Source organism: Anastrepha ludens, chromosome 3 (genome assembly GCF_028408465.1).
Source record: "Anastrepha ludens isolate Willacy chromosome 3, idAnaLude1.1, whole genome shotgun sequence".
Classification (NCBI taxonomy): domain Eukaryota; kingdom Metazoa; phylum Arthropoda; class Insecta; order Diptera; family Tephritidae; genus Anastrepha; species Anastrepha ludens.
In genome coordinates this window covers 86,550,991-86,574,404 of record NC_071499.1, presented here as the reverse complement: position 1 = coordinate 86,574,404, position 23,414 = coordinate 86,550,991, and positions in this window count along the sequence as shown.

Sequence of the window (23,414 nt, the reverse complement as noted above, 5' to 3'; positions counted from 1 at the left end):
ATTTTTATTTTTTCTTATTAAAACAAAAGTAAAAAGTAATAAATTATTATGAAAAACCAAAAACCAAAAGAAAAACAAAGCGAAAATGCGTTGAATTCTTGCAGAAAAACAAAGAAAAAACAAATGCTTAAATCGCGTGATGCTTTATTCCCTTTTCTAGTTTAGATTTATTTACCAGGGCTACTCAATAAGGATACACAGTTGTGTTCACTAGTAGTAGCGAAAGAGTATAAACTGTGGAGGCATAGATTAAATATCTTGATCAGCATTCGTCACTTTCAACCAATAGCTGATCCTTGGTATCCTCATTAGGCAGGGAACTTAGGCCGGTAAACCAAGATCTGCCGATAAACCAAGTGACGCAGAAGGTTCGTTTGCAGCCCCAGTCGGTTGTGTGATATGGTCTAAGACGGTGTCACTTAAGCATTTACTTCAATTAATCGTTTATAATCTGACGACGAGAAATTTTACAATAGGCTGGTGATGATTGTGCTGTATGAGCGAGGCATGATTTTGAAAGTCCGTCAAGATGTTAATGCTAACCCCATAAGCAGTTCACCTTCAATGACATTCCTAAGTCCAACTCAGTTCGAAGTTGACTGAGAACGCCGCCACTGACGGCTCCAAGATGAAATCGGGAGCCAGTCAATTTATCTATTTCCTAATAACTGCCGAATACTGCTTGTGTTTCTCAGGTAGAAGTTTTTGCGATTCTGCAGGCATACAACATACTGAGGAAACACGGAAGCGACGGAGATTTTAAAATTTTTGCCGACAGTCAGGAGGAGATCAAATCTCTTGGGTGTGCAGGTAATATTTCTCTGATCTGGGTTCCAAGACATAGGAATATAGAGGGGAATAAAATTACTGATGAGCTTGCCAGGAAGGGGTCGACTGAATAGGTATCTCACCCGGACATCGGCATGCACCTGACTGGTGTTAACTTATTTCTCAAAAAAGCGCAGAACAGATGGAGCTCCGTTTCTTCGTGTGCTATTTCAAAAATCCTTTGGTCCTAATACAATAGACGCACGACGCAGAAAGTACTGGAGACTCCACGTCATTCAATTCCCAAACTCGTAACTGTGTCAGTCACTGTACGATCGCCATAGATGCAGAAAAGCTATATTCACCATTTAATCACCATTGCGGAAGCTGTGAGGACCTTTCAGAGAAGGAGACTGTTTGGGAACTTTCTCTGCAAATCTCCGGGTTTGACGGCACCGATTTAGGTCACGTGGTGCTTCTTGCTTCGACAGCCTGGGGCAGTGCTCCAACCTAAATCCCATCAACATTCTCCATTATATCAACAGCCCTTGCTGGCCGTAGTGATTTGCCTGTTGGAGGTATCACAAGAGCCTGTTAATGGTCTGATCTTGATCAGACCTCTGACATTTTTTCACCATGACCAGCTATAAATATTTTCGCTATCTTCCTATAAGTGAATCATATCGTTAGGATCACGTACGCTTAGGCAGACCTTTAAATCATCGGCTACGAAACACTTTGTGCATTTATAAAGCACTCAGAAATATCATTAATAAGTAAAATAAACAATAACGGCCTAATTACACTTTCTTGAGGAACACCTGACGGTGCAACGAATGGATAGGATATATCTACTGTTACTACCCGTAACTAATGTTGGATTTAAGCCAATCAAGAAATGTGAAATGAATTTCTACTGCCGATAGCATTGCAAGACAAATGCCATGCGATACTTTGACAAATGATTTGGAAAAACTTGTGTACACAGTATCCACTTAAAGTCCCATCTCAAATGAAGTTTTACACTACTGTGAAAGGACGGCTAGAGTAGTAACAGTAGTCCGACAAGCAACGAATCCAAGCTGAAAAGGGCTATTTACGTTTTAACCCCAAATTTTATTCTTGAAAGGTAATTCCAAAACAAGATGACAAAAAGTAAAAAATGCATGAAATCAAAATGAAATGTCAGTCTCGTTACTTACTTGGCACTCCTCGTGTATCAGACTCTTAAAAAGTTGTGAGTTTCGCGATTGAATCGAGCTCCGGGATGCTCTACTAATTCGATATTTTTTAAATTTTTTCTATGACTATAAATCAGGGTTGGCATAGTGCCCCAAATAATTAATGCGGATAGTTAAAACACTAAAAAACTGAAGACTAAGTGATAATGAAACTCTTATTTTAACTACCACTAAAAAATTAATGGAAGTCCGATTTAGTCGTATTGCAAAATGCCCAGCCCTGTTATCGTATTACCGTTAGTATCAAAGTATTTTTAATGTTTAAAACTTTCGCCTTTAGTTGTATTACCTATTCATTGATTATTTCTTTCGGGCCGCCGCACACCGCATATAGCAGGAGGAGCTCCGCAAACACACAAAAGGGGTGTAAACGCCAATTCTTAAAAAAAAAATTGTTTATCAACTTTTTCAATACAATTTTCTACCTTTTAAATTTCCTTTGGTAATTTTAAAGACAATTTATTGATTTGTTTAACTGAGCGCTCAAATTGGGTGTTACGATTCAGTGGAACAAGAAAAAAGCAAACAAAAAATTAACTCAATCAAAACTCATCTTGAAATGCAAATTCCTTTTATCGCCAAAGCCCAAAAAAACTGGACAAAAAGGATAAGAATAACGCAAAAAGTAGGCAAACAAATGAAAACAAAACTGACCCGTCTGCATTTGTATGCTAAGCTCGTTAGATTTCTGGCACATATCAACGGTGCTTATCACCAAATGGAAATCAAAATGACACTCACGCAAATTCCATGGCTTTTTGCTATGGCTAAACGAGGCACACACTAATATATGCCCTTCTGCAAAGCCGCTGCATGAATGGCTATTGAGCTGATTACCACACAGTGGAACGAGTCATAAGGAAAACTATACAAAAATTGTAAGGCCAAAAACACTAAATTTTATTCCACAGTCGCACGATTATTTTTAACTTAAATAATAGAACGCAAAAAAGAGATGAAAATCACATTAAGCTACTTTAGGATACCAGTGTGGTGCAAAATATACAACAAGGCTGAGGGTCGCGCTTCCATTACTTGTACATATGAACATATATAATTATAGTAGTTTTCGTTGTTAGTGAGTAACACAAGAGTTACTGACTGGATTTCAATGATCGTGCTTTAGTTTCTTTCTTAGACCACTGGCCCTCAAACGCGCCACAAAGTGATCCGCCAGATGGCGCTGCAGTTGAGAAGTAGGAAAAAATTAATTTTTATCATATACAGAATATATTGGGTTGGGGAATAAGTTGATAGCGGTTTTATATTTTCTTTTATTCTACAACGATTTGTTTGCTCTTTGGCAAAGGGTCTACAAAGGGTCTGCTCTACAAACTATGTTAAATGTATTTTTGAGTTATTTAATTTTTTTTAGTTTGCCCAGGGAGCAAAAATCAACATTTTCGACACCTGATCTCCTTTGCTTTTCATCGAGGTCAAAAAGCTGCCGAAGCAGCTCGGGTCATTTGCGACGAGTATGGAGAGGGTGTGATAGGCGAGTCTACAGCACGGAAATGGTTTTCAAAGCTCAAAAACGGCGACTTTGACGTCGATGACACCTACAGCAGCGGAAAGCCTTCTGAATTCGATGAAGAACGCGTCAAATCACTTTTGAAGGAGAACGGTCGCCGAATCAATAATGAATTATTGAAAAAAATGAACTACGATTATTAAACGATTCTCAATCGTCTTCATTCAATGGGATTTATGGGCGCCACGCTAGCTCATCGAAAAAACAAAGGAAGTCGTCTTCAAATGGCTTCTTAGCATCTCGTCCACCATCGAGCAACAAGCGGTCATAAACAGCATTTTTTGTACCGAATCGTCACGGGAGATGAGTTCTTATATTACTGTGGGCAAAAGTAAGGTGAATTTGGTTGTAAAATGAAAAACCTTTATTTATTCTTGTAAATCAATTTCATCCCCTTCAAAATAATCCCCTCTCGATGAAATACACTTATGCCAACGATTTTTCCAATCCCCGAAACATTCCAAATAGTCCATTTCCGGTATAGCTATCAGCACCTTCTTCGATTCAGCTTTTATCTCCTTAATCGACTAGAAACGCGTTCCCCGGAGTGGTCTCTTGAGTTTTGGGAATAGCCGGATACATCGATATGAAGTAAAGAAAGGAGTGGTTAACTTCAGAAAATACGACAATGCCGAGAGTCATGTCTGATCTTTATCTAAAGAAGATGACGATATGTGTTTGGTGCGACTGGGAGGGCATGGTGCACTGGGAAATGCTCGAAAAGAAAGCCATGGTTAACAAGAAGCTCTACATTGCCCAGCGGAAAGGCTTCAACAATGTAGTCGAGAGGCGGGAGGAACAACTTATTGAAATAAATTTGGTTTTTTGTTTAAATAAAAGTCATCGACAAAAACTATACGAACTTATTTCCCATCCTAATATACTCGTATTATGTAGTTTTATGAAGTATTCTCTCTTTGTAAAGTATTCTCGAAATATATCAACTTCGGTGGCACCTAGCGGCTCAATGAGATAAAAATGTGACTGCAATTCTGCCCTTGGTGTTGAACTAAGGACTAGGAGTACCTCGATATTCCATTTACTTTCGCATCATCAATCTTACTCATCTATGTATTTGAGTTACAGATGGGGGCAAATGTAATATAACGCCTATATTTCACACACAAAACACTAGGAAATTGGGAATACCATTAGGATATGGTACGGAATGTGGCAGACCACGCCAGGCGATCCATAGTGGTAGCAAAGTTAAACAAGGTAGGTTAGGTTAGGCTTCAGCGGCTGACGCTTAGGCCAAATTAAAAATTGTGATACCACAAGAACAGATTCTTAACTTTCAGTCCCTTTGTGGTGGAACCAACACGAATGTAAAGAACAAATATCTATTGCTAGCACTTAAAAAAAAACTGTTTGCTAAGGTAGAGATGTTGTGTTTTTTCCGGAAATCATTTGAGCGGAAGCCTATTTGCTTACTGTATCTAGTGATTATACCTACCAATGCATGAATGCACGAAATTGCGATGAAGTGTTGTATTGAGAGCACTTTCGAACCAGAGAACCGCATCTGTTATGAACTTAGTATAAATAAATAAATATAGCCATTTGTGGAACAGCATCAAGACGCGCACCACAAATAGGAGGAGGAGCTTGATCAATCAACCAAAAAGGGTCTAAGCGCCAATTATATAAATAAATAAGTATATAAATAAATAAGTATATATTTAATTTAATTTTATTTATTTAATAAATTTTAATCAACAAACTAGGCGCTTACAGACTTTTACATAGGCAGATACAAACAAAGGCCTCATGACAAAGTCTTATATATTAAGTAAACTTAGAGTATGAGCAATCAAAGACTAATGTAGAAGAATAAGCATTAAATTGAACTAGCACCCTCCTAAAAGGAGCATTCATTCCGTAAACAGTTTTAGCAATACCCACAAAAAAAATGCATTACATGCGTGAGTATTAAAATTAATTTTATTGAGCAGATAAGGACAATCTGTTCTATGCAGGCTGCGCAGATATCAAAGATAAAACACATCGACAACAGAACACGTCTAGACTCTAAGGACATTAGATTTATTATTAAGCAACGAGGCGTATAAGACAGAATGGGATCAATGAATTTCATCGAGCGCAAAGTAAAGCACAAAAAAGCCATCTGAACAGAATCTAATTAATATTAATATAGACTGTATGAATCGGTCTCCAAACAAATACCCTGTATTCTAAGCAGGACTGAACTAAGGACGAGTACAACAGTCTAAGAGTATAGGGATCAGAAAATTAAGAACTATTTCGACGAATAAAGGCTAACATTGCGAACGATTTAGAAAGAATGAAGTTTATGTGGGTGGTGAAGTTGAGTTTGGACTCAAAATAAACACCCAGCTCTTTTAATTCAATAATTGACTTTAGCGGCGAGTTTGAGATGTAGTAAGCTCTTGGAACAATAATAAAACCTTTCGCATGTGAAGTATAGTGACATTTACGAGGGGCGCCTTTTATATATGTCGGGATTTGGCAGCTCTGGTGTTGCAATCTGGCAACTGACAGCTGTATCGCAAAGTTTGACATGTTTTGGCTTTTACGTACTCAGAACGTTTTGAAATACCAGCGCTATTTGTGTTGTTTACAGTAACTTAAAAGATTCATCTCGGTCCAAAAATGGAATTAAATCGTGAACATTTTCGTGCGATTATTTTTTACAACTTTCGACGTGGATTAACTCAGCAACATTGCATGGATGAACTTAATTCATTTTTTGGCGATGAAGCCCCATCAAGGACCAGTGTTTACCGATGGTATGGTGCATTCAATCGTGGCCGTAGTTCACTCCAAGACGAATTTCGTGAAGGTCGTCCAAAATCAGTTGTTGTTCCTAAAACCATTGATGCTGTGCGCGAACTGATATTGCAAGATCGTCATGTGACCTATCGTGAGATTAAGACAATCTTAGGCATTAGTGGGACCAGCATACATTCAATATTGCATAAACTTTTGATTGTCAAAAAAATTTGTTCGCGTTGGATCCCACACAATTTGTCAATCGCTCAAAAAAAGGCTCGTGTCGATTCGTCGAAGGAAATGCTCAAACAATACGATCACGGGGCTTTGAAACACGTCTATGACATCGTGACAGGTGATGAATTATGGATTTACGCGTATGAGCGTATGGGTTTTCAAGATGAGCCAAATCCAATAAAAGTTGTTCGCGCCCGAAGCACTTCCAATCAAATGGTCGCCTGTTTTTTCGGAAAAACTGGACATGTCGCAACCGAACCACTAGAACAACGCAGAACAGTAAATTCTGAGTGGTATACAACCATTTGTTTGCCAGTTGTCTTCCAAGAAATTAGGAAAACCAATCGCCAAAGACGGATCCCTCTTCACCAGGACAATGTGAGCTCTCACACATCGGCTCAAACCACTGCATTTTTGAGCACCCAAAACATCGAATTAATGGGTCATCCGCCGTATAGTCCTGACTTGGCACTGAATGACTTCTTTTTATTCCCGTACGTAAAAAACAAACTGAGAGGTCAACGTTTTTCGACACGTGAAGAAGCGGTTGCGGCATTCAGAATGCATGTTTTGGAGGTACCTCATTCAGAGTGGCAAAAGTTCTTCGACAATTGGTTCAAACACATGCAAAAGTATATAGATCTTCATGGAGAATATTTTGAAAAACAATAACGTGATTTTCGATGATTAAAATTTGTTTTTGTTCTCTAATCCCGACATATAAAAGGCACCCCTCGTATTAATGTTAAGGAACAAATGATTACGCACAAGTTATTCAACTCACGCTTGAGAATGGATAAATCTTCTAGATATTTAATTTCATAGTAGATTTTCAGATCACTTTTAGAAAATTACACAATGAAAAAACAGGACGAAATATTTTTAATGAAGAGGATAAATAGTAGCGGACCTAGGACACTACATTGGGGAACATCAGACGAAGCAACAATTGAATAAGACGATACATTATCAAACCGAACGAAACAGTGCCTATTATTAAGAGAGGAAATTAACCACTTAAGAAATTAAGAGTGAAAGCCGAATCCCTCAAGTTTAGCTATTAATATTGGGTGAGATATTCTTAGAGAAAAAAGTCTTATATTAATCTGTATAGATTGCATCCATTTGGAAATCTCATTAAAATGTATTGATACAGTCCTCCGTAAATACAGCTAAATTCGTTAACGTAAATCTAAAGATAGTTGTAGCTCTTGAGCCCAGGGCCGTGAGGTTTTTCTACTTCTTTCTCACGGAGATTCTTGAGGAGAAATTGGTTTCAAAGCAAAAGGATGGGATAACGTAGTCCAGTTAGCAAAATAAGAACACATAAAGAATTAATGCACTTTTCACTAGTTCTAGAACTCCACACATCATAAGTTATAGCAACATGGAATGAGTCAAAAAATATTTTTATAAGTAACGGCTACGATCGATATTCATGGATTCATATGTCGTTTGCCACTAAATTTTCTCATCTTTTCTTGCATTCTTCTCTGGAAGAACTAGGTTTTTAAGAGTATTCGATGAGCTTCAGGCGCAGTTTTCTTTGAGTTATAGCGGAAAATTAAACCTTGCTGTAAATGTGGAGAATTTCTCACAAAATCTTTGAGCGGGACTAATTTTATGCATAACCATAAATTCGCTATTGTGGTGATGTGATTATGTTCACAAATACTCAGGCTTACTCAGTAATATTTCAGATCTGTTTATTTCAATTAACGATTACCACTTTAGTCATTTATCGAAAAACGGTGATTGGAAAGTTGAGCTTTAAATACAAAATAATAAAAATTATTTTTGAAAAAGGAGCTGTAGCCAAGTTCCTGTAAAAAATTCCGTCATCTTATACACCGAAAGAACCAAACTGTTGAAGCAGACGTTGTACTTCCGAGCTAGGCGTTTTCCTCATATATAGTTGGAATTTCTACAATAGTATTTTTCAAGCTTAGACTTGAGGTATCAGAGAGTAGCAGTGCGTGCGATCGCGAAACTGGTATTCGCCCTGACAAAGTCAAAGTTTTAGAGGAGTGCATGCAAGTAAAATCTTAGTAACAGAGCTTGAGAATAATCACAGTAACAAAGTTGATGACAAAACAGTCCATTAATTTTTGAAAGATCTTAAGAAGATACGTAAATAATTTGGGGTGATTTTGAGTAGCTTGGAAGATTATTTTCGCAAATGGCTTAGAAAAAGAGATTTCACCAAAATTGGTTTGAATTCAAAGCAAATATTTTGTACACGGAAGGTAGAGGTTAGAGCTCGTTACAGCTCGACAAATATTTATGAAGTTCAGAGACTACTTTTTCGAATTCATATGGCTTATGTGCTATCTTTTTTATTGATCTATATCTTCGTATTTCCTTGTCTTACCGAACTGGTTTGTATATGACCACTACTAATGTCCATTCGCTTTTGACGCTTGACGGCGGTAGTTCTTGTTGTCAACACTGTTCGACTACAGTCTAGTAAGCAAAGGACCAAACCCACAAAATTTATTACATAACTGCAAACCGTATTGCTGAGTAACTGAATAAGCGCCAAACAAACCATCACTAATCCAACGTAGTTGGCACGTGGCAAGGTACATTTAGGTTACCTGGTCGCCTCGGTGCATGGGCTGCATGATACTTAGAATGCGCTGAATAAACTCATACATATGTACTTATGCAATTATGTGCATATGAGTACCAATACGTATGTATGAGAACGCATATTTGAGTTATTATTGTGAACATTAGCAGGTAGTCCAAACGTGCCAGCCTTCCACTTCATTTGTGTTTGTCCTTTGTTTCTCACCGCTGAACTGAGGGTGATAAATCAGGTCACGCCACGTCACGTCACGCATGCATCCCCATTCGCAGCTACGTAACGTTTAACTTATAAAGGGTGCACCCTCGTCTACGCTATTGTAAAGTCACATATTTGGGCAGGTTCTGTAACTTCACTTCCTGGTGAATTTCTTTTGTCAAAAAGGGAAATTAAATATTTTCAACAAATCAACATCAGTCGCAGGGGTCAGAGTGTTCGTATTCTGAGGCTTTTTCGCTTGTATGTTAAAATTAGCTCTAGTATATCGCTTCTCTCTATAAACTCTGCAGCATCTGGAAAATGTTGGCTACATAATTCTTTTTTTCGAATGACATGCATTTCCATCTTGACGGCTACGTCAATAGGCCAATTTGCTGTGTCATATTTGACGCTCGGAACACCTTTTCGGAGTCGTAGAGAAATCGATACATCTCGAGCATGTGAAATGAAAATATTGAGCTCTTCTCTACAAGTTTTCACGATAGTCTGCGTCAGTCCGTGCGCAAGAGAGGAGCTGCGCTGGGGCGTCCAAAAACTATTGTGCATGAAATATTTAGGAAGGGTCTTAGAATTTAACCCTTTAGAATTCAAATCGTGCTTAAATCTCATGATTATTATTATCACAAGGCTACTGCGCACTGAGACCAAAATATGTCTATTTTGCAAAGCTTGCTGGGGTTCCCTATATTTTAAAGCTGCTAAAGAATTTTAGCACACTCTGTTCCATAATTTATATGAATGCACGGCAATAACTCCAAGGTGGTGTGACCTTTCCCTGCCTAGTGCAGGATATTCTCAAAGAATGTGGTCTGACAGACCAATTTTGTTTAAATGATATCAGAGGCTACAGTGACCGGTAAAGTAACCAGCTAAAAGTCTTATCCCGAAGGACTTTTTCTGTGGAGCTACCTCAAAAATAAAGTGTGTGAAACAAGCCCAGCGACCGTCTCAGCACTAAAAGAAAATATCGTTCGCTAGTTTAATGGCATCGCGACATCACCTCTCCAGCGTGTGGCACGGAGTACGTAGCCCAGATTCCTAGAGTGTATCCGATATAAAGGTCAATATTTAAAGAAGAAAAAAATACAATTGTATCATCAGTAATTCTTTCTTAATTTGACTTTTAATTCCAAACTTTGTCACCGGACACCCTGTATAAGAGGGAAATGACGCTTCAAAATTTATCGGTTGAGTGCAAAGTGCATGAATTTAATGAATGCAAAGTGAATGAACTTACTTTGCACCCGTTCTGTACTAGTAGTGCGACAATTATATTGTGTATCGGATCCCAATTAACAGAATACTCGAGTTTTGAGCGAACTAAATCTTTCGAGCACAAAAGTGCTAGATTAAAATTTAAGTAAGTATTTGAAAATGAAATGTCATTAATGTTGTAAAAAAATTAATAATACTAAACCAAGAATACTACCTCGTGGAACACCTGAGGTCGCTATAAAAGATAACTACTGGCATTTTTCTATTTCAACAAATAACGACAGCATTTGGCGAAAATTGCTCAGATGCCGGGGAACTAACAACAATTCGGTAAGTCGGTGGTATTTTTTTGAAAAATTTTAAAATGCCTTTCGCTTTGTTATAGTCTTAAGATGTTTCAACTAAAATTTCAGAAAAATCAATTCGAATGGAGACGAGAAAATGGAAAATAATTTATGAAATGCCGCCAGCGACGGTGATATTCGTTACACAATACTTTACAGCTTTCGTCGTTAACTCAAGTCTGTGGAAATTTTCAAAGAGCTCCAAACTGCATATAGAACGAGCACTCCCTATCTTAAGACTATTTGTAAGTGGTATCAAAGATTTCACGCTGGAAATTTTTCTGTGGAGGATGAGCCTCGAGAAGGGCGGGCAAAATCGTCGACCGACGAGATAAATGTGACCCTGGTGAAGCGAAGAATTGAAGGAGACCCACGAATGACACAGGAAATAACATATAACGACTTGCATTTTTCTATTTCAACAAATAACTACAGCAGTTGGTGAGAACTACTCAGATACGGGGGACTAACAAAAATTCGGTAAGTGGGTGGTATTTTGAATTGGGTTTGAATGGTATGACAGTATCGAGGATATTGAATAATGATTTGCAATACACAAAGAAATCTGCTCAATGGGTGCCATGAATTTTATAAGAGGTACAAAAAGAAGCTACAAAAAATTTGGCTCAATGTTTTTCAAGAAAATTCGAAAACGGAGAGTCTAGCAACTTTAATATGATCGTAACAGGCCACGGAACTTGGTTTTATGACCCGGAAACCAAACAGCAGTTCATGGTATGGAGCTCGAAAGCATCAAATCCACCCGAGAAAGCCAGGTAGCAAAAGTCAGCAACAAAAGTTTTGATCCCGTTTTACTTCACCAGAGCAAAAATGGTTGCTGATATTCCATTTGATACTTCTCAAACAGTAACTGATAAATAATATAAGTAACGGTATAATTTTACGGTAACAGATAAATTTACTTATAAATAGGAAAAAACGGGGAACTGCGCCTCTACTTCTTACACTACGAAATGTCCCAGCTCACACTGCTGAAATGGCAACTAACTTCATTGCGCTTTCTGGAATTCAAGAAATTCGCCCGGCGTCATATTCTCCGCCGTGTGATTTCTGGTTATTTCCACAAAATAAAGAAAACAAATTGAGAGGAAAAGTCTTTGGTAGCAATGAAGAGATAATAAATGCGGTCAATGCCGAAATTAAGGGGACAGATACCTAAAAAATTTCGAAAAAAAAAATTTTTTTTTTATAAAATTTTAATATAATCCTTTAAGAATTTGTCAAAAAATTTTGAGAAAATAAATATAAGTATTTCTTATATTATATTATAGATCGTCAACTGTGACGACTCTATTCTTTGCGTTCGAGCGCTGGGAGAGGTATAGTTACGTTGTATTAAAACTTTAGATGCGTTTCTCTCAAAACTATATTTTTTTAATTGGCGTACACGATAACACGAAAAGTTATTGCCCGATCTCCCTGAAATTTTGCACACATCTTTTTTATGATACTTTCTATGTGAATTTACTATTTGAAAATTTTTCGAAAAAATAATTATTTCGAAGCAAAAATATGAAAATTCGCCCCAAAATTAATTTTTCTTTAAGCATTTTATTCCGCGAATTTTTTTTCCATTTTTTTAATTCATATAAAAATTATGATATTAATAATTAAAAAAAATTTTGGCTTTTTGTATTCAGGTCACTGACGACGATGCTACAATGGCCGCCGATTGAGAAGCCCCGCTGCGACCTTCCTGGAAGAATCCGCCATTTTAAATGATTAAAATAAGAAAAAAAATCTTACATTATTTTAATGTATAAATAAACTGTATGCCAATTTTGAAAAAAATATATTGACTTCTTCATTAAAATCCCCTTAAGAAGCTGCAAACACGCAATTTTGCGGACAGTCTTACACAGTGAACTTATAGATTAAAAAAATGTATTGAAATTTATGGAATTTTATGCGGAGAAGATGAAAAATATTGAAGATTAAAAATAAGAAATTTAAAAAATATATAATTTTTTTCAATTCAAACTTTTGTTAGTCCCCCCGTATATCCACGCACGTTTCAGTCGAAAGCCTTCGAAGTTAGTTTCAGTTTTTATATTTCATTAGTTTCAATAATAATTGTATTGTTATTTAAACTTTGATACAAAAAAGACAACAAGAAAATTTAAAATAAAAAAACACTCATACAATTCAGAGAAACATTAACACTTTTCAAAATATGCCACTAAGTCTTCTGTTCTCTAACAAATCATTCTCGGTTTTGCCTGCAATCAAAATACGCAATTTTTATTATTTTTACATAACACAAAAAAAGTAGTAGTAAAGATACTTTTTTTTGTAATGTTAAATTATGAATTAAACGTTTTTCTAAACGCTCTTAACAATGAGTTTCTGCTCACAACATTTTTCGAGGCCTACTCGACATCTTCCTCTATTTTAATTTTCAACTATTGTGCCATTCCTAAAGTCATACATGTGCCCACACTCACACATACATCATTCTGCACACCGCGGCAGTCATTTGATGTGAAAACAAGTCGATATTTTTATCCGCTTGACTGCTTGACCCATAAACAAACAAATATTCTTGTTGCCGCTTTAGTGGAACAATGCCATTAATCTTTAAAATATGTTTGATGGAAAAACCAACTATCATAAATATTCATCACATTTGTCATGTATACATAGTGGAAATCTATCGAGCTAAGAAGTCAAAGCTATTGCACCCATACCACCCAAAGTGCTGAGTTGTGCTGAACAGCGAGAGGAGACATTTATTTTCTCGAATTAGAAGTGGTCGCTTTGGTATATTTCCCGCTATGGACTTCTGTATTTATGGCTTTCCTCAATATGCATCAACGCAGCTGAAACAGAAACGAGAATAGCAACAACAATAGCTATAACAACAACGAACAGAATGTGTATGAAAAATGAAATACATTTACTTGTCGGATAAGTTTAGTGGAATTTAAATAAGCACGTAGCTGCTAAGTGTCCGAGTATTAGTTTTGTAATTCGTTTTCCAGGCACGTAATTTTATTTTATCGTTAGCAAATCAAGGCATACAAGGTTTTCTAAATAATGGTATTGTCGTTTAGAAAATTTTGCACGCAATTTGGAGCAAAAATTTGGTAAAGTAGAGTTGGTTAGGGTAAAAAGAAATGCCTATTAATCGAAAGCAACAATGAACTTTATTGCGTATACGCCATGATGCAGTATTTTCAATAGCCGTAAATATTTGGCATGAAATGGATAAGAAAGTTTAACACTTGATTAGGTTTGGGATCGCACATGGGCGTAGTGCACTAACTTTCAAGTAGCACAAGTGTTGAGATTAATGAAGCATATTTTCAATGCATTTTTTTCCATCATACATAGTCCTTCTCAAGAAAAAATCTTCTTAGGAATATGCATGCTTTTATGAGAAATTAAACTGATAATGCAAAACAGAAATATTGTTAGAACGTTTTTTTTTTTTGTTTTATTAAAATCCGGTAGATAATTTAATGACATTTATTTTTGGAATTTCATATCCGGCATATGACCATAGTTCATGGAACATGGTACATTTGGAAGTCCAATTTTTGACTACTTTTTCCAATAAATCTAAATGATTTCAATCAGCAAAAATGAGACGCAAACGATGGACATTTGACTTCAATTCCCCCACGAGCTCTATTTTATAGGCACATAAGCCAAGATCCTTAAGTAAAATTTTCACGTAGTCGAAGTAAAAATGCCAAAAAATTGAGAACGACGACGGATCGACAATTCGGCAGTTCGGGGTCTTCTTTAACATTTCGCTCTATGAACTCCCCGAAAAGATTTTTTTTTAAGTAAATTTCCACAATTTGGGAGCACTGTTCTGGCGTTAAACGATTCATGATGACTTGCCAAACCTTACTGAACAGAAATGTCAACACAATTTGCAATTATCAGCTGTCAAACACTCGGTAAAACACCCGATATTTGCATGTACCATATACGAGTATATGTACACATAACAATTTTCAATATACTTGTATTCTAGTCCATTTTTTTTTAAGTTAACAAACTCAAACGTAAATTATTCAAAAACTCATACATACAGCGAAATATATATTAGAATAAGAATTTTAGCCGGTACTCGATAAAAACAGTGCACAAGCTCTAATTTCTTTATTTGTTTACATCGAAACTAGTTTTCCGAAGTTAGAATCACGCAGATTCTTTCACCGAGGAGCTTTTACTATCCCTCCTAAAGAGAATAATCCCTCTATAGGAGCAGAGGAAGGAATGGTAGTGTGAAATTTAGGAGACACCTCTCGAATAATTTTGTAGCTCTTCAGGCAGCTGAGAGAATTATTAGACTCAAACAAATAAGTGTCAAGCTACCTTTTGACTCCCATCCTGCTCAATATACAGGTGGCTTGAAAACACCCGAAAGCATAGGCGCTGGCTTATATGGCCACAAAACAAAGCGTTCTGTGCCGATTGGTCGTTCAAGCGAAATTTAGGAAGACATTTGACATGCTTTGAGTAAGATCTTGAGCAATTAACTTTTTAGGAGTGCACAATCACACCCGGTTCATTTGGGTCCTATGAAGCAGTGGTATACGTGGGAACGAAGTAGCGCGTGCGTTGGCAAGAAAGGCTGCAGCCTTGTTAGGGGTGAGCCCTTCCTTGCCGTGACATAGTATACCATCAAGGAGAATAGCTTAGTAGAGTAAAAGAGTATATTCAAGAGAAATTTGAGCATCTCATAAGCTTCGCCAAAGACAAACTGAGAATATTCGGGGTATAAGAGTTGAAGTAAGTTCTTTAGATGGTTCTACCACTTTTATTGACAGTTTGTGAACGTAGCTTAATAAATACTTAATTTTTTAAAGCATCCGCAGTTAAGTGGCTTGTGAGTAGACTCGACATTGCTGCTATGATGGTCAAGTTTGTCTCTTCTTCTCCTGAAAGTTAAACATTTGTAAATATTTCTTTACCTTTAAAGTCATGCATTCTTTTAACTTCATTCTCTTTAACTTTACAGGCATACCTTCAACAATTTCTGGAATCTTTTGTCATGTATAAAATTTCAAAGCTTAACGCAAGCCAATGGAGCATAATTCCCACTTTCAAAACTCTGCAAATCAAAGCTGCTTAATAGACCATGCAAAATTAAGATAAGTACAAATTAAGTACATCTGTACTCCGATTCGTGTGCTACGTATCGGAGTCTTGGATATTAAGTGAAAAGGACAAAGCCAAACTCCAAATATTTGAGAGAAAAATTTTGAGAAAAATCTTCGGAGCAGTCAAAGACAACGACGGGGAGAGCGCTAACATGGTTACCATGAAGTGGACCAACTAATAAAAGGAGAGATGTTTTGCAAAGGTCGAAGAATCAAATGGCTAGGTCACTTCACGAGAATGGACCAAAACGGAGCTCAACGATACTATAATTGTCGCTTAAGCATTTACGACGAAAGCAAAAGGCAGACCAAGATCAAGATGGATTGACGAACTGGAGGATGAAATGAGGAAACTCAAAGAAACAATTGGAAGGAAGAAAGTATAGATCTGGTCAAACGGCGACATCATAAAATGATGATGAGCAGCATGAAGTAACCGAGGTGGACGTATAGCTCTCATTGCAGGGGGTTCAATGTGCGGCTAGTACAACGAAAATGTGTACACCAATGTCCAATAACTCATTCATAAATTCGATGTTGACCTCTTCATATTCCTTCCGCTGATTACCACTATTCACAAGATTAGTGGAAATAGTGTGCCTAAGCTATTATTATTAATTCAGTGGGAATTTTGTCAGCTTCACTACCATGGGGCTGTAGTGGAAAGCCTATAGCACTGCCACTAAAAAATGACAGTGATAGTGAAAACGCTGATTTGTTCCACTAAACAACTTTTTCATAAAGCCAACCAGTTCGTTATCGTTAGTGGTAGTTAAGAGCGTAGTGCACTCAAAGATTAATGCACTACGCCTATGCCTACGAGCTTGAGATATATCTTTTTTGGCTTGATTTCAGCTTTTGGTAGCATACGTGACGTTATTTGCACACTGCATACTGCTATTCGCGGGGCAAGTGAGGAGCTGCTTAGAAGTGGCATCTGCTTTAGAAGGGTATTGAATTGGTACTGACACATTGAAAAATTTTTTCACTTCTTCGTCGGCATCATAATAACTGTTGAGAACTGGAAAACAAGGTACCAGTGTACAGGATTTCAGGTAGTCAATATGTCTGCAATAATCAGTAATACCCATTTGTTAAGCATTCCGTTGAAACGTATGCCGTTGAGAAACCTTAACGGGCAACGTGATGAGTTTAGTGGGAGTGAGAAATCATGATAAACGAAAAGATTGGGGTTTGTGAATGAAGTACCCTTTCGTTACGAAATTATTTTCATACGTGTGCGAGTGTGTTAGTACAAATATGGTAGGTGACTTGCTCTTAGAAGAGAAGGGGGAGTACGTTATCAATATACCACTTCATTAGCCTGTTGAGAGGTACATGTGATAGGCGAATCAATATTGTCGCTTCTATTACAAAATTTCGTTGGAATTAAGTTTTACAAACTAATATTCGGGCTGCTGCTTGATGTCCGCTCGCCAATTAATCTCTCTACTATTATAAATGTGAAAGTTTGAGAGTTTGGCTTGTGTCTCAATCATGCGAAAACGATTGAACGGATTTCCATCCAATTTTGTAGTAAGATATTTTACGACCTAGATTGAAAAAAGCCAAGAATGATAGAAAGAAGATTGCGCCCATCAAGAGTGCGTGACGTCACGTTTTTCCAAGTTGTGCAGTATTGCCAAACATTTGCTCTTCGCAATAAATTTAGTGCTTTTTCATACCGAAAATGCGAAAATTTTGAAGTTTCGTGTTTGTCTCTTTTTTTTTAATTTAAAGCTATCGAAACTTTAAGTTAAAAAAAACTGTATTATTATACAAAAGAAGGTTAAAAAATGCCACTCTGAGAAGACTTTAGTGCTAATGAAAATTATTTGGTTCTTACTAAATTAGATATTTTGAAAGTGTGAATTTAATTGTTTGCTCCTTTTAAGGTTATGCAAGAATATTACATGCCCCTCTCTCAACTCTTCTTAAGATTGAACACCTTTTTACACATTTTAAAAGGCGTTTGTAATCATTTATTCCGGCCCTTAATTCTCAATGGGATATAGTGCATCAAGAGGGGTATTGATAGTAAAAATAAACAAAAAAATACTGGAGAAATCATAATGACCTTTTTACAAAAGGAGTACCTTATCTAGTTACATAACCTCAAATATATCAAAAAAGTCGCTCTCTTAACAAAAGAGTTTCTTCATTTATTAGAAAAAACGCACAATTTAAACACAATTTGCCACGCACTCAAATTTCTTGAACTAATTTAACAAAAAATTAATATTTTATTTTCTTTAAATGGGCATTTTAGTGCGTTTTTGTATCCAAAGCTAGGCAACTCTGCAGTACCGAGGGAGAGATTTGACTGCCGAAAGCAGAAGAACACCAACAACACCGGCAATCAGGGGCAATGCCACCAGATGTTAAAAAAAAGTAAAGCTAAATAAAACTGAGTGAATTATTTAACTAATTCTTAAAAAATGTATATTTTACAAAATTATAAACATTACAAATTAATTAGAACAGGCTAGAAAAATGCCATGAAGAAAGAACTAAAACTCCGAGACTAAATAACAAAAAAAAAATGCTAAATCAAGTTACGAAAATGGTAATCTGGCCATACTGGATACTGGAGCTAAAATCACGTAACTCGTTGTCAAATTCGCTGAGAGCAAAGTAACGGAACCACGATAGGCGCCATCTCATTATTCTCTCCATCGTGGAAAAAAGCCAACTTTTTTAAGAGTATTGTCACTTGGCCCGTAGTTACATTTGAAATTAAGCCTTTGAAATATAGTTTGTTTATGAAGGAGTCTGTCAAATATGAGGGTCGTTTGAAAAGTCCGCGCAAAAATAAGAACTACTAATTATTTGGGGTAAACATTTTTTAGTTCTCGAAATAGTCTCCTTTAGGTTTATATAACAGGTGGCGCAAAAGTAACCTTGCGATGTTTTTTGGCTGTAATTTAAAGAAAAAATTAAAAACTTTGATTCTTCTTGTGGATTATTTTATTTTGGAGATTAGGCGCCCGGGAAATGCATCCTTCAGCATATCGGTTGTGGCACGTGCAGTGTGTGCCGTTGCACCGTCCTGTTGGAACCACATGTTTTCCAATCCCAATTCATCAAGTTGCGGCAAAAAGAACTCGTTGATCATTGCTCTGTAGCGCTCACCATTCACAGTAACCGATGGTCCGCGACGTTTTCGAAGAAAAAAGGTCCGATGACTCCTCCAGCGAAAACAGCACGTCATACAATGACTTTAAGCAGGAGTAATGGCTCTTCGTGGGTTACACGCGGATTTTCAGTGCCCCAGAAGCGTAAATTGTGCTTATTTACGTACCCGCTAAGATGGAAATGGGCCTCATCACTCATGATTATTTTTGATGAAAAATCATCTTCCTCTTGGTGGTGATTAAGGATGGCTTGAGCGTATGTTAGACGCGATTGGCGGTCAGCAGCTAACAGCTGATGCACCGTCTGGACTTTGTACGGAAACATCTTCAAATCTTGTACCAAAATTCGCTGTAAAGACCGTCGACTAATACCCATTTGCGTGGCACGTCGTCTGGTCGATGTCGACGGCGCTTCCATGACATCCTCGGCTACAGCAGCAATATTCTCTGCAGAACGGCTACTCCGGGGTCTGCCACGCCTGGCAGCATCTTGTGTTGTGCCAGTCTCTTCGAGGCGAGCGGCTAAACGTCGCAGTGTTTCACAGTAGGCGTTGGACGAGGACGAGGAAATCTGCGACGAAATTCAAGTTGTGCCAAAGTAACCGACCGATTACTGATCAAATAAATAGTCAGCAATATTCCGCGTTCTGGAGCAATGTAGTGTAACATTGTTTATTAACGTGTATTTCGCATGTGTTTACTACACAAATGTCAAAACAGAACTGACATTAGGGGCAAATAGCAAAATTTATAACATTTTCTGATAGGAGGATTACTTTAGCGCCACCTGTTACTTCGTCTAACGCTGTACTAGTTTGTTGTTGAATAAAATTGTTTCTCCCGCCAGCTATTTCTTCAAAATGTGTAACAAATAGAAGTTCAAGTGGTCCGAGGCAGCCAGGTCTAGAAAATACGGAGATGTGAAACGAGTTAGAATTCGATCTCCATTAATTTTGCGTGCTGCATCAACTGCTGAGGCGTGAGCTGGTGTGTTGGAAGAGAAAAGTCGCTCGAATGCCAAACACAAAGAAATACACCGATCTGGCTGAAACTTGGTGTGTGCTCTTCCAAGAGATGCTACTACACTTCTTGAAGTGAATCCATTCTATCAATGTACATATGTAGATAAAATCTTCATTCCTAAACCGAAGTGTATGAAGTTTTAAAGAGAATGTGGAGCTTATATTACAACCTTTTGCCCACCTCTTTCTTTGAGGTGAGCACCGCTGGGAACTGTTCAAAGCTATTCGACATATACTCGTTTCACACGATTTGCCTGGCATTTTTGTGTTGCTTTTTGTTTTTCTATTCACAAATGTTTTAGTTTTTAACTTTATATTTTCGCATGATTCCATAATAAAAGGTTTTGAAAGTTTTACGACTGGTTTCGGATGCTTCTTAATTACTACTAGCATTGATGCAATATGTAGGTAAGTAAGGGAGAAAAGGGCATAACTTTATCCCCTTTCTGAGAAAGTCGTAAAAAATTGAAAAAGTATTAAGAATTGTTTTTCAGGTTTTTCTAAATTCAAATGTTCATAGTTTGACAAACAATTGTGATAACCGAAGCCATACAGAAATAAACTTAACTTAGTATTTTCAACTTAACTGTTATTTTTTAACAATTTCTGCAACTTTCGGAACGTTTCACAAAATCTTTGACAACCTATATCTTAATAACTATACGTTTCTCACAAAAAATATATTTTTCCCATTCTCAGAAGACCTACGTTAATCCATGTACGAATTTTGGATGTTGCCTGTGCTATATCAAGGAATCAACATCCAAAATTCGTATATGGAATCAATCAATTGTTTTGGGCTTTTAACTTTTTAATCTGTGCTTCAGAAACTATTTGATTGACATGACATGTGTATGATATTTATCCAGTTATATAAAACCACACTTTTTAAATAAACAAATACTTACTCTCTTTGCGTAAAAGCATCAACCGAAGGATTTTGCGTATCCGACTCAATCCAGCAATGCAAAATTTCGATAGGCATCGGGAGAGCATCACCTTCGCCTTCTTCCGATCAGGCCCGATCTCGAAATCCGTTGCCGAAAAGTGTTATACGCAAATTTCTTCGCCTCGTTTTAATGAAGTGCCGAAAGATTGTACCCAATCTTTTATTTTCATTTTGCCTTTTGAGACAAAAACAAACTTAGCGCCTTCTTTTGTCCACGTGGTACATCAAAAAACTGTATTGCCTGCCAACTTTTTAAATAAAAGTTCCCATTTTTTTCTTTAGAATTTGCTTTGAAATAAAAAGTAGCTTTTTCAAGAGGACATCACGGATTTATTAAATATGATACCTCAAGATGGCTGACACTGGCTGAAAATTAGGCATCTTACATTACTTTTAATTATTGCTTCATGTATTTTTGAGCTGCTAAAATATGTAACAAGCCTAACAAGTCTTGAAAACATTGTCTCTAGTTCACACGTTTTTCATATACTTTATTTCAGAGAAATAGTTTTATTCGATTTTTTTTTATTATTTGTTGTTTTTATTATTTTTGGTAGGTTCTGTGAAAAACCCACAATGGAGAGAATAAAGAAGTGGTGCGTTTTGAGGTCCCGTTCTTTGCACTCAGCGTGTTTTACAATATCAGTTGATTTTCGGGACGTCACACTAGGCCAATCGGTGATCAGACTACAGACTACGATACAGTTTTCGTATCTTGATTTAGCATTTTTTGTTCTCTAGCCTCGCAGTTTTAGTTCTTTCTTCCCGACATTTTCTAACCTCTTCTAATTAAAATGTGATGTTTATAATTAAGTAAAATATAAATTTTATAAAAAGTAGCTCAATAATTCACCCAGTTCAATTTAGCTTTACTTTTATATCATCTCGTCACATTATGGGCAATTGCGATTATTGTTGGTGCTTGTGCTTATTCGTGCATTATTTGTGCGTGCATTAAGCAGCCCACAGATGGGATTTGAATTTTAACCGAATCGAAACACTCGGTTAAAACACATTTCGCCACACAGAAAGTGTGAACAAAAATATGTATGCGCATACTCACCTCGCCTTTCAAACCAGGCCTGCACCCAAATTTAATGAGTTTTTTCCTCTTCCTCTCTTCCCTTCTTTTCACGCTCTATTTGTGTGAAATAACGTTATTTCCATTTTTTTCAAGTTTATTCTTCTTCTTCTCCTTCGAGCAGTCAAATCTGTCTGTCAAATCTTTTAAAGGGGGAAGTCCATGTAGAAGCCTCAAAATCTGTAATTTTTTAATCATATTTTTAAAGGTGATAAAATAGTTATATTATTTTGAAGCTTTAACACAACTTTATTAACCTTTCGAGAGTACAAAAAAAAAATTTCATTTTTTTTTCCAAAATGGCGGCTCAGGATCATTTCTTGTCGGCTGCCTACGGCGCGAGGTCCCAAACTGCTCTATTTATTACTCTTAATTTATCGATCTGAAACAAAAAAATGGAATTGGTTTTTTTTATAACATATTAACGGAAAGGATGAACCTCTAAAATTGAAAAACCAGTATAAAATTAATTATAAAATAAGCCTTTGAAAAAAGAGTTAGAATTTAGGGCTATTTTATTGACATTTTTAAAGCCCAAAATAAATATCTGAAATTTTAAATTTATCCTTCCGATAGTAATATACAGAAAAGCCTCACCAAACTTCAAACAAGTCGGTCAATAACTTTTTGAGTTACAACACGAGCAGTTTTTAAAAATCCGTTTTGAGATAAATGAGTTTAAAGTTTGAGGTACAGGAGCGCGCGGACCGCTCTCTACATTGTTAATGGGCTATAGAAGTTATAATATTAGGAATTTCCGCATGAAATATTCGAAGTATATTCTTAAGATATAGGTTGTCAAAAAAGTATTGCGGTATTTCCGCAAGCTTGTCTTTGCAAGCGCGTAGTTCTAGTTGTATTCGTCGCATCGGTTCACGCTAGAGCTTTTTGGAAAGCTCTTTTCACGTGCTAACACGTGTTTGATTAATTGTTGTTTGCTTTTAGTCGTTCGTGAGTTATAGCGTCGCAAACATGGAGCAAAATAAAGAGAAAATACGGCATATTTTACAGTACTACTACGATAAAGGCAAAAATGCATCTCATGCTGCCAATAAAATTTGTGCAGTTTATGGACGCGATACAGTTTCCATTTCCACCGCACAACGATGGTTTCAACGTTTTCGTTCTGGTGCAGAGGTGATCGAAGATTCGCCACGGTCCGGAAGGCCTGTCGTCGAAAATTGCGATAAA